The 9013-nt window shown below is 44.7% G+C and overlaps 1 protein-coding gene across 1 annotated transcript in view; it reads left to right on the top strand.

Moving 5' to 3' along the window:
- The first annotated feature begins 749 nt into the window (after positions 1 to 749).
- Positions 750 to 9013, top strand: part of Osbpl1a (oxysterol binding protein like 1A) — a 196079-nt gene continuing 187815 nt past the window's right edge. Inside the window, exon 1 of the mRNA XM_005355774.3 lies at positions 750 to 929. The gene's annotated coding sequence lies outside the window, so the exon portion shown is untranslated. The remainder of the gene's footprint in view (positions 930 to 9013) is intronic.

Below are 9013 nucleotides of genomic sequence, written 5' to 3'. Positions count from 1 at the left end.
GACCTGAGTGAATGTCAAGACCATTAGCTTTTTTAAAATTTAAAATGATGCTTGTTAATTTTTCACCACGAACAAATACGTTTGTTAAATCCTTTTGCAAACTTTTAAAAGTTGAGATGTTAACAAGTTAGTTTTGAGGTTATGTATGAATCTTTTTTAAAGATGGAATTATATGAGTTTGAACCTTGACTGTGTGGTAAGTCCTCTGACTAGATTGGTCAGACACACGAGTGTGAAAAGGTATGCTCTTTATCAGAGATTATTTCATGAGAAGTGGTGGAGGGAAATTTGTAAAATCTTACTTCCATTCAGTTTCTATGCATCTTTCACGCATCCCTAGTATGATGTAAATACTAGCTTTTACATCTGTATGATGTGTTAAGACCAGGCTCTGAAGTGTGAGAACAGAAAGAGGTAGGTGTGGCTAATTTATACTGCCAGGTAAGTTTACATGGGTCTAGTAGCAACCAAAATAACAATTTAAAAGATAGCCCTGGATTTCCGGGTAATGTATCTGTGTATTAGGAGTCTTCACAGTATTAACCCACTGTTGTTTTGCTCGGAGTCAATGCTGCCTCCCTCTGCATCTTCCAGGTCTGGTCCTCAGTTACTTTAGGAGAAAGGCGGGAGGAGAGCGGAGGCTCCGCCCCTGGGAGGAGGCGGCCAGTTAGGCTGGTCCGGCCGGAGGCGTGATCTAGAGGGGCGTGGCCCCGCAGCAGGTCACGTGCCAGGCCGGGCGCCAACAATTCTGGCGCGCTCGTTCCCAGGCCTTCCTGGCTCAGGAGGCGCGGTTCCTTGGCTTCAGCACGGTTCCCTCTTTGGATCCCCGGGGCATCCTCGTGAAAGCGGTCCTCGTGGGTGACGGCCGCCTGGAGTCACGGCCCGGCCTGTGTGGAGGCCGCCTCAGGAGCAGGCCCGCGAGCGCGCAGGTCAGTGTGGCTCCGGGTGGGGCGTGACGGGCCTCGGAGCCTCGGGATCTCGGTTGAGAGCCAGGGCTGTGGGCGCGACACGCCGCGCATTTGCTAGCGACTTAGGAGCGCGTGTCCTAACTTGTAGTTTCCTTCCAGCCGGAGGACTGATTGACAATGGAAGTCACGCGTCGTGCGTGAGACAATTGTCCCGGACCGCCTCTACAAACCCCAACGACAGCAAAAGGCGATTTAGCAATCGAATGACCAGGGCCCCAGAGATCTGCAGGGGCCATTGAATCGCGTTTTTCTGCTTGGAGCTGTCAGCCGTCGGGTGTTTTTAAGTAGGCAGCATTGTGGAATTGAATGGCTCAGCGTCTGCTAGTAAGTTAGACAAAGCTGATTGAATGCTGCTCAGTAGCTGTTGGTCTGTAAGGCTGCTTGATAATGGAATTGAACTAGCTCTGCATCAGTAAGATCTTACCTGAAGTCCTTCAGTTCTCTGTAAAAGACACATAGTGGATAGTTTGGAACAGACTCATTTCTTAGCTTTTGGAAACTGTTGACTATGTTGGAGGCCGTCAGTGTTCACATGCTAACGCTGTGCTGCTTTTTTTCTCCCTTACACCATGGTTAATATAAATTTTAAGTTCCTCGGATAAATTGTAAGCATCTGTAATTATGGAATAGCTACAAAGTCCACTTTCTTCCCATACTCTAATTCTAAGTTGCCAGGTGAGCCCCATGTACAACCTACACAGAGAAAGATGTGAGTAATACTTCCAAAGTTGATCCTTTTAGTTTCTCTTGGGCAGAGTAGCTCCCAGCAGTGTTTGGCAGCTGATAATCAAAATAAGAGTTAACTCCCAGAAATCAAGCAGCCTTATCGGAAATAGTTGTTCAGTGACACTTGTTAAGTGTTGGTTGTACATCATCGGGGCTGTGGTGGCAGTGGCTAACTCCTGTCTCTGGGGACTGCTCATTTTGCAGGTATTATTCAAGCAGTTTGCACACCTGTTCACAGCCAGGCAGGATTTCTCTAAAAAGTTCTTCTCCTGTATTCTCTTAAAGGGAAATGAAATGGTTCCAGAAGGAACCAGTCTGTGGAAGAATAGTTGGTTCTTTTGGGGGGTTGTATGATGCATTGTCCACTAAATTACAAACTTTCTCTTGTTGATTTGACTGAGAACTGTGTGATCATAGTATTTTTCAGTTGGAGCTCTGTTGTGGCAATTTTTGTTTTATTTTCAAGACGATATTATTTCCTGGTTGTCATTCTCCTGAGTGCTGGGATTGCAAGCCTGTACTACTTCACTGGATTTGGTGACGGTTTCTTACATGTTGACACATTAAGAAGCTGACTTCATAAGTGCTCACAGAAAAAAAAAAGTCAGTAAAAAGTAGAAATCAACTAGTAATGTATGGAGGAGAGAGAATAAGATAGCCCTGCTTGTGAGAAGCGTGAAGGTTAAGAACTTTGTCACGTCTCTTAACTGGGTCAGCTTCAGCCAGGATTTTGTTGATGGCTTTGTAAATTCTTTGAGGTTCCTAGAAGGAGTACATAGGTTTTGCAGTGTAGTTATTGGCGTACGCCAATTCATTAATGAAGTTTCAGAAAGGGCTGGGGAGATGGCTGAGTGGGTGAACTATTTAGTATTGTGAGGACCTGGGTTCTGAGGACAGACACATCTCTCTGTAATCCCAGGGCTGCCACATTATGGGAGGAGGCAGAGGCAGGGGGATCCCTGGAAGTTTCTGTGACACCTACACTGTTAGCTGTTAGAGACAATGGTGACCAGGTAACCCTGAGTCAAGGTAGAAGGCCAGGAGAGACACCGGAAGTTATATGACCTCACACATGTGCTGTGCGCACAGACACATGAACATGCCACACATACCATGCACACAGTGATGAGAAACAGATATGTCACACATTGCATGGGTGTGTTTATGATTTTGGGTGTAGTGTCTTTTATCTGAAATGGTCTTCGTGGCTGAACTTGAGGTTTTTCTCTCCCAAAACTGAAGGGAAGCTCTTGGGTAAGAAATAGATGATTCAGGGTACTCCACTGGTGTTTCCCATTCATTAGCCTGTGAGGAGGACTTTACGACACAACTACATGTCCCATCTTGTGCCATTGGAAAGTGAACCACAAGGATGCTTTGTGTTTACTTCCTTTAAAAGTGAGGAGCTGAGTTAGGGGATCTCCTGCACTCAGGAATTGCAAGCTGTCCGGGGCAACTGCCAGACTCTTTTCCCTCACAACTTCTCTTTAAAGATAAATTTCTATAGTGTATAAATTGTGATTCATCAATATTATATGACTTTAATTCCATTTTCAAGATAATTGATTTTCAAGTATGAAATAAAGTGGGAGAAATTGAAATTCATCTTGTCTAAGGTTCAAAAATGTTTATTAAAAATAAAATTCCATCAACTTCCTTGTTAGTATTGTCATTATTAAATTTTTTTGTCCAGTTTGAGACTCCTCTGTGGTAGCTTCTGTAGACCAGCTGTTTTGAAACACTAGCTAAAAGTTTTAGAATTTGACCAGGCAGTGGTGGCACATGCTTTTAATCCCAGCACTTGTGTGACAGAGGCGGGTGGATCTCTGTGAGTTTGAGGCCACCCTGGTCTACAAGAGCTAGTTCCAGGACAGGCACCAAAGCTGCAGAGAAACCTTTTTTCGAAAAACCAAACCAAAACAACAACAACAACAAAACCCCAAAGTTTCAGAATCTTCAAGTTGAAATTGAAGTCTGGGGTGCAGGAAGCTTCCTCCTAGATAAAAAATAAAATGTAGCACAAAGTTGAAACAGTGTTGTAAAGGAAGGCCATGGCACTTACTTAATGTTCATCCATCAAGCATTAAGTCTTTCAGCCAGATTTATATGAAATGATAATTACCCAGCTATTAGGCATTATTTTCTGTGTGGCTGTGTGGCATTAAGTGGCCTCTGTGACTAACACAGACAGGAGGTGATTCAAATAATAAGTGTTAAGAGCATAGTCTCTTGCCTGGAGGGTTTGACATGGTGGCATGTGACCTGAGCTTAGGCAGCTGTGCAGAAGAACAGTGCTTATCCTCAGGGCGGAGATTCACCCAAGAAGTTAGAGGAAAAAGTTTTCTGCATGAAAAGTTAAGCAGCTTTAATGTTAACCGTAATCACTAGAGAGTGCTTCCCAAACAGCTCTTACACTGCTGCTTTCCTTCAACTGCTAGGTGTGAGATAGCTTAAAATCGGATTCCTGTCTTCAGTGTTCACATGGGAGCGATGACTGAATCCATGGCACTGACCTGAAGTTTATGAGATAGATTGCATTATTTTATCCCGACATTGCAAGTTCTGGATTATGGTTGTGGTTCTGCTATCATCCACTTGGCAAATAATTTTAATTTCTTGTGTTTTGGCTTTTCAACTGGAAACTCACTGTAGATTAGCTAGGAATCTCTTACCCGTGTCGAGTTTCTAAAACAAAAATGCATCTACTTATTTGGATCATTGCAATTGCCATCACTGTAAAAGCATGTGTGCAAGAGTTATCAGTTGCTTGGGAACAAGTAATCAGAGCAGGAGTTCTGACCATTTCTGTGCCGTTTACATAGTGATTTCTAAAAAAATAATTTATTCTTATTTTATGTACATTGCTGTTTTGCCTGCTTGTATGTCATTGTGAGGGTGTCAGATCTTGGAGTTACAGACAGTTATTAGCTGCCATGTGGGTGCTGGGAATTGAACCTAGGTTCACTGGAAGAGCAGTTAGTGCTCTTAACTGCTGAGCCATCTTCTCCAGCTCCTACATAGTATTTTTAACTTCCTTTGTAGTCAGAGAACATAGCACGGGGACACATCCCATTTAGCAGTGGCCACTTCGGAATGCGGAGTTAAGCAGTTATCTGAAATACCTTTTAAGGTTTAGTTTCTATGTATATTTGTTTATAACATTTAATTTTTCCCATTAAAATTCTTGCACCATAATGTAGTTAAAGTATTATATTGGCATATTGACATTCAATCATAAAATAAGTATCTGCTTGTGATTTTTTCTTTGTGATGCTGGGTGTTGGGTTCATGGAAGGGAGGTCGTGCAAAGATGGGGACAGACCACCAAAGTCTAATAAACCAGAAGCAAACTTTATTCCAGGAAAAACATTAAAAATTAAAAAAATAAGTCTCTATGGGGCACAAAAAGCTTCTCAGCCAGCTGAGACCACAGCCAGAGATGGATTTGTAAGGCTGTGGCAAAGACCAGTTTTTGAACTCTTTTTATAGCAAACGTAAACTAGTGTTTGTATTTACTTCATTGTTTTTCCCTGGCATTCCTTGAATGAAGCTGAGGCCATGATCGCCTTAGTTTTCTGAGAACCGCTGTCATGCACATCTGGAAGCACAGCTGGGCTGGCAGAGTTTTCAAGTCCCAGCTCCTCCCTGCATGTCTATTTGACTTTGCTTTTGATTAACTAGTTGTAGATTTGGGGATTGGAAATGATTTCCCCCAGAACTTGAGAATTTCTTAGCTGCTCACTTTGCCTTGAAAAGTCAGCAATTCTGATTCCCACTCCTCTGTTGTTGGAATCTTTCCTTCCCCAGAAGCTCAAGAATTTTTCTTTCCTGATGTGGGCTTTGGAAACCTTTAAGCTCACCCCCAGGAATGCAGTTTCCTCCAACAAGGCCACACTGTTAGGATTTAGGCATTATGCTGCCCGTCTCCTGGCAAGGATGAACCCAGGCAATACTCTAGCCAGCAAAGGTTTCTTTAAGAGACAAGTTCTGTCCATTCCCAGTCTCTACCCCCACTGCTCTTCTGAGGAGTCAGGCAGGCCTTTCGCTACCCTTCCCCCTCCCTGCCCCCCACTTCTCTCAATAAACTTCACACCCAATCTCTGTCTGTGTGGTATATTTGTTTTCCACAGTCCTCACATCCTGGGCTCACCTGCCAGGGTCCCACTTAGGCTGTGGGGACTGCTACTGACTTGTGCTGTCCCTTTAAGAGACATGCCCTACACCACCACCCCCCCCCCCTTCCACCTAGGCAAGCAATCTTCCTTCTGCTTCCAGCCTGCATGCTCTCTCGCTCTCTAGTCTCTCTTCTCTTTGGAAGAGGTGGCTGCTGCCTCCTCTCCTTTCCCCCCCCTTTCTCCTTCTCTCTCTTTCTCCGTCTTTGTTTCTCTCTCTCCCTCTCTTTTTCTCCCTCTCTCCTCCTTTCATAACCCACTGAATAAACTGTACCCAAACCCTCTCTCTGCATGGCATGCCTATCTGTCTCCCACCCACCCACCTGCTGTGGCTCTGTGGGACCTGCTGGCCCTCAAGGCCTGCCGTGGTCTCCCACCCGGCCCTTGGGGAACTGTGCCGCAGCTTTTATCTAAACCATTACATTGGTGCTCTGTGACTCGGCCAGGCTCTGTCCAATTCCCTCCTGCCTCTGGGCAGGCTGGCTGAGGACACATGGGAACCGGGTTTCTTCACGGACAGCCCCATGTTCTATCTGCCTAAGAGCCAACCTCCACACACACCAGCAGCTTCGGTGGTGAGTTCTTCCCTTCCAGTCAGCTTAACTGTTTCTCTGAACCCAAGGAATTGACTGTTGAGCTCCCGGAAATCCTCTAGTGTTCCTAGAAATGGAGGGGATCACCCCCAACCACAGCCTTCATTGACTGACATTCATCTCTGGTTGCTTCCCAAAGCTAAAAAACGTGAGTGGACCACCCGCGGTAGTCCTCCATGCTAGCTAGCACTGCACACGCTGAGCTGTGTGATTGCTGTGGGACCCGGGGTCCCTTGGGTTTTTGGTTTTCTTTTTTTCTATTGGGTTGCTTGTAAGTGGTCCCCACTGTGAGAGATCCCCGGGGTGGCCTCTAGCCTGAGTCGCTCTGACTAGGGCCAGTCAGGCTACATTATCAGCCCGCCTAAAGAGAGAAGATGTTCTTCTACAGGCCTTGAGATGTTCGTTTGCTGCTTTTGTGGGTTCTCACATTTTCAGCCATGGAAAATAAACCCTCAAACTATCAGCCGCCTGCTTGTAAACGCTCGGGCCAGTGTCCTGCCAGTTCTGCTTTTCCTTCCACTGGGCAGCCCCTTCCCCACCTGTCTGAAAATGCTCTTTACTCTCGCTCCCTTTCCTTCTATACTATCTCTGCCACTGCTACCACTGGTTCTACAGAAACCAACAAGATTAGTCGGATCTGCGAGGCAACTGTTTCCAGTTCAAGCCCTTGCTGTCTGTCATGGCAGCTCGGCAACAGGGCGGATCACAGTGCTTAGTAATTTCCCTCTCTACTTTATGTATAAAAGTGTGTGTAAATGGTGTGGCCACATGGGTGTAATCCTGTTTTAAATGTATATTCTACATGGCCTCTATGTCTCTCTTGTTATTATATTTAAAACTCCCGTGGCTCAAAAAAACATGGCTTCTCCATACAACATGTGACTGCCGCCATTTTGACTGAGGTCAGGTTGCCTCACTGCCATCTTAACTGAGGGCCAGGTCAGGTAACCAAATCCCGCCATTTTTACTGAGCTATTCCCTGCCTGGTCACCCAGTGCTGACTCTGTTACATGTGTGTTTTGCACAGTGGCATGCCTTTGATAGGGCCCACCAAGAGCATCCACTTTGCCCAATTTCTGTTTAATATGTGTGTCTGTGTGCATACATGTGACTTAAATGCACGTATGTTTGCTGTTAAATGTTATAATTGTCTGCTCCATTATATCTCTTTCCAGACTAACGAAAAGAATAAGTCTCATGTTTTAAATTGGTATGTACTTTTAAGTCTTTTACAAAAATACGGTATATTTAATCTAATCCTGCTTTAAAATATATTAAGCTGTTCTCTACTATTGTCAGTTCTTCAGATAACCTTCTATTGCAAGCAGTTTTTTCTTCAGGCTTTTACAAGTATGAATCTTACCTGTTAAGTTGAGAGCTGATACAGTCAAGCTCAGACCCAGCTCTCCAAGCAGATTCTACAGTGTAGTTATAACTCATCTATACCTGGTAAACAGCCCTCAACTGCTCAGAGATCTGGGAAATATGACATTTAAATATTTAATTATTAAAAGACTTTTCATAACAAAAAGAGACAGGTTGGCTCCTAGCAGCAGCACTCTATTTCCTCCAAAGAAGACAGAAGACAAATGGGCACAAAACAACATCCATTCACACTTTGCTTCTACTGCCAAGTGCTGACCACTGGGCAAAACTGCCTTTCATCTAAACTGAAGATCTCCAGACAGTGGACAGAATTGCTGGAATTGACAGCCTAGCTGCTCAGGTCAAGGTAGGCTTGTCTTCCTACAGATGTTATAGTTTACAGGATCTTCTGGAGCCTGGTAGGCCCTGTGCTAAACAGCAAAAGGCAAATAAAGACCTTCAGCGACCATGGAGGACCCTGAGGAGTAGCTCTAGGGGCCAACCAAGTAAGTTCTCTGTCGTTTTTAAATCAATAACTCAAGTAAAATTTTATTCTTCTCTAAGATCTCTGATGCAGTTTGACAGCTGAAAGGTTTTGTCATTTAAAAGGACAACCTCACCAAACAAATTTCAATAAGCTACAAAATTCTCTCTCATGTTGCAAAAATATCTGTCACAGTCATTCTAATATAAATATGCTGCTGTTTTAAACTTAAGTTTTTACAAACCCCCAAAATTCTTGTGAGTTCCAGGGAGCCGAATTGAAAGATCCACCTTAAACAGGTCTAAGAAACACCAGATATTTCCATACCACAACCCCCCTGACAGGAGTGACGAGACTAGCTACCCCAGGATGTGACCAGTACCCAGCTTTCTCAGGTCCCCCTGCCCCAAGATGACACCCACAAATAAGCAGGAGGCAGTCTTGAGAATCTGCCGTTCCTTTAACCTATTGTGCCTAACCTCTGGCCTTTTTATTATAAGAAAGAGATGGGACTGTTAAGACCTGCTACTGACTTTCCCTGTCTCTTTAAGAGACAAGCCCGCCCAGTCCCCCCTTCTGCTGAGGCAAGGGGATCTTAGCTACCTGTTCTCTCTCAGTCCTGTCTCTCTCTTGGAAGCGGTGGCTGTTGCTCCTCTTCCTCCCACCTCTTTTTTTCCCTCCCTCCCTCCCTCCCTCCCTCCCTTC

This window comes from Microtus ochrogaster, chromosome 18, assembly GCF_000317375.1.
Source record: "Microtus ochrogaster isolate Prairie Vole_2 chromosome 18, MicOch1.0, whole genome shotgun sequence".
Lineage (NCBI taxonomy): Eukaryota > Metazoa > Chordata > Mammalia > Rodentia > Cricetidae > Microtus > Microtus ochrogaster.
The sequence above is the reverse complement of the archived record's forward strand: the minus strand, read 5'-3'. Positions and strand labels throughout refer to the sequence as shown.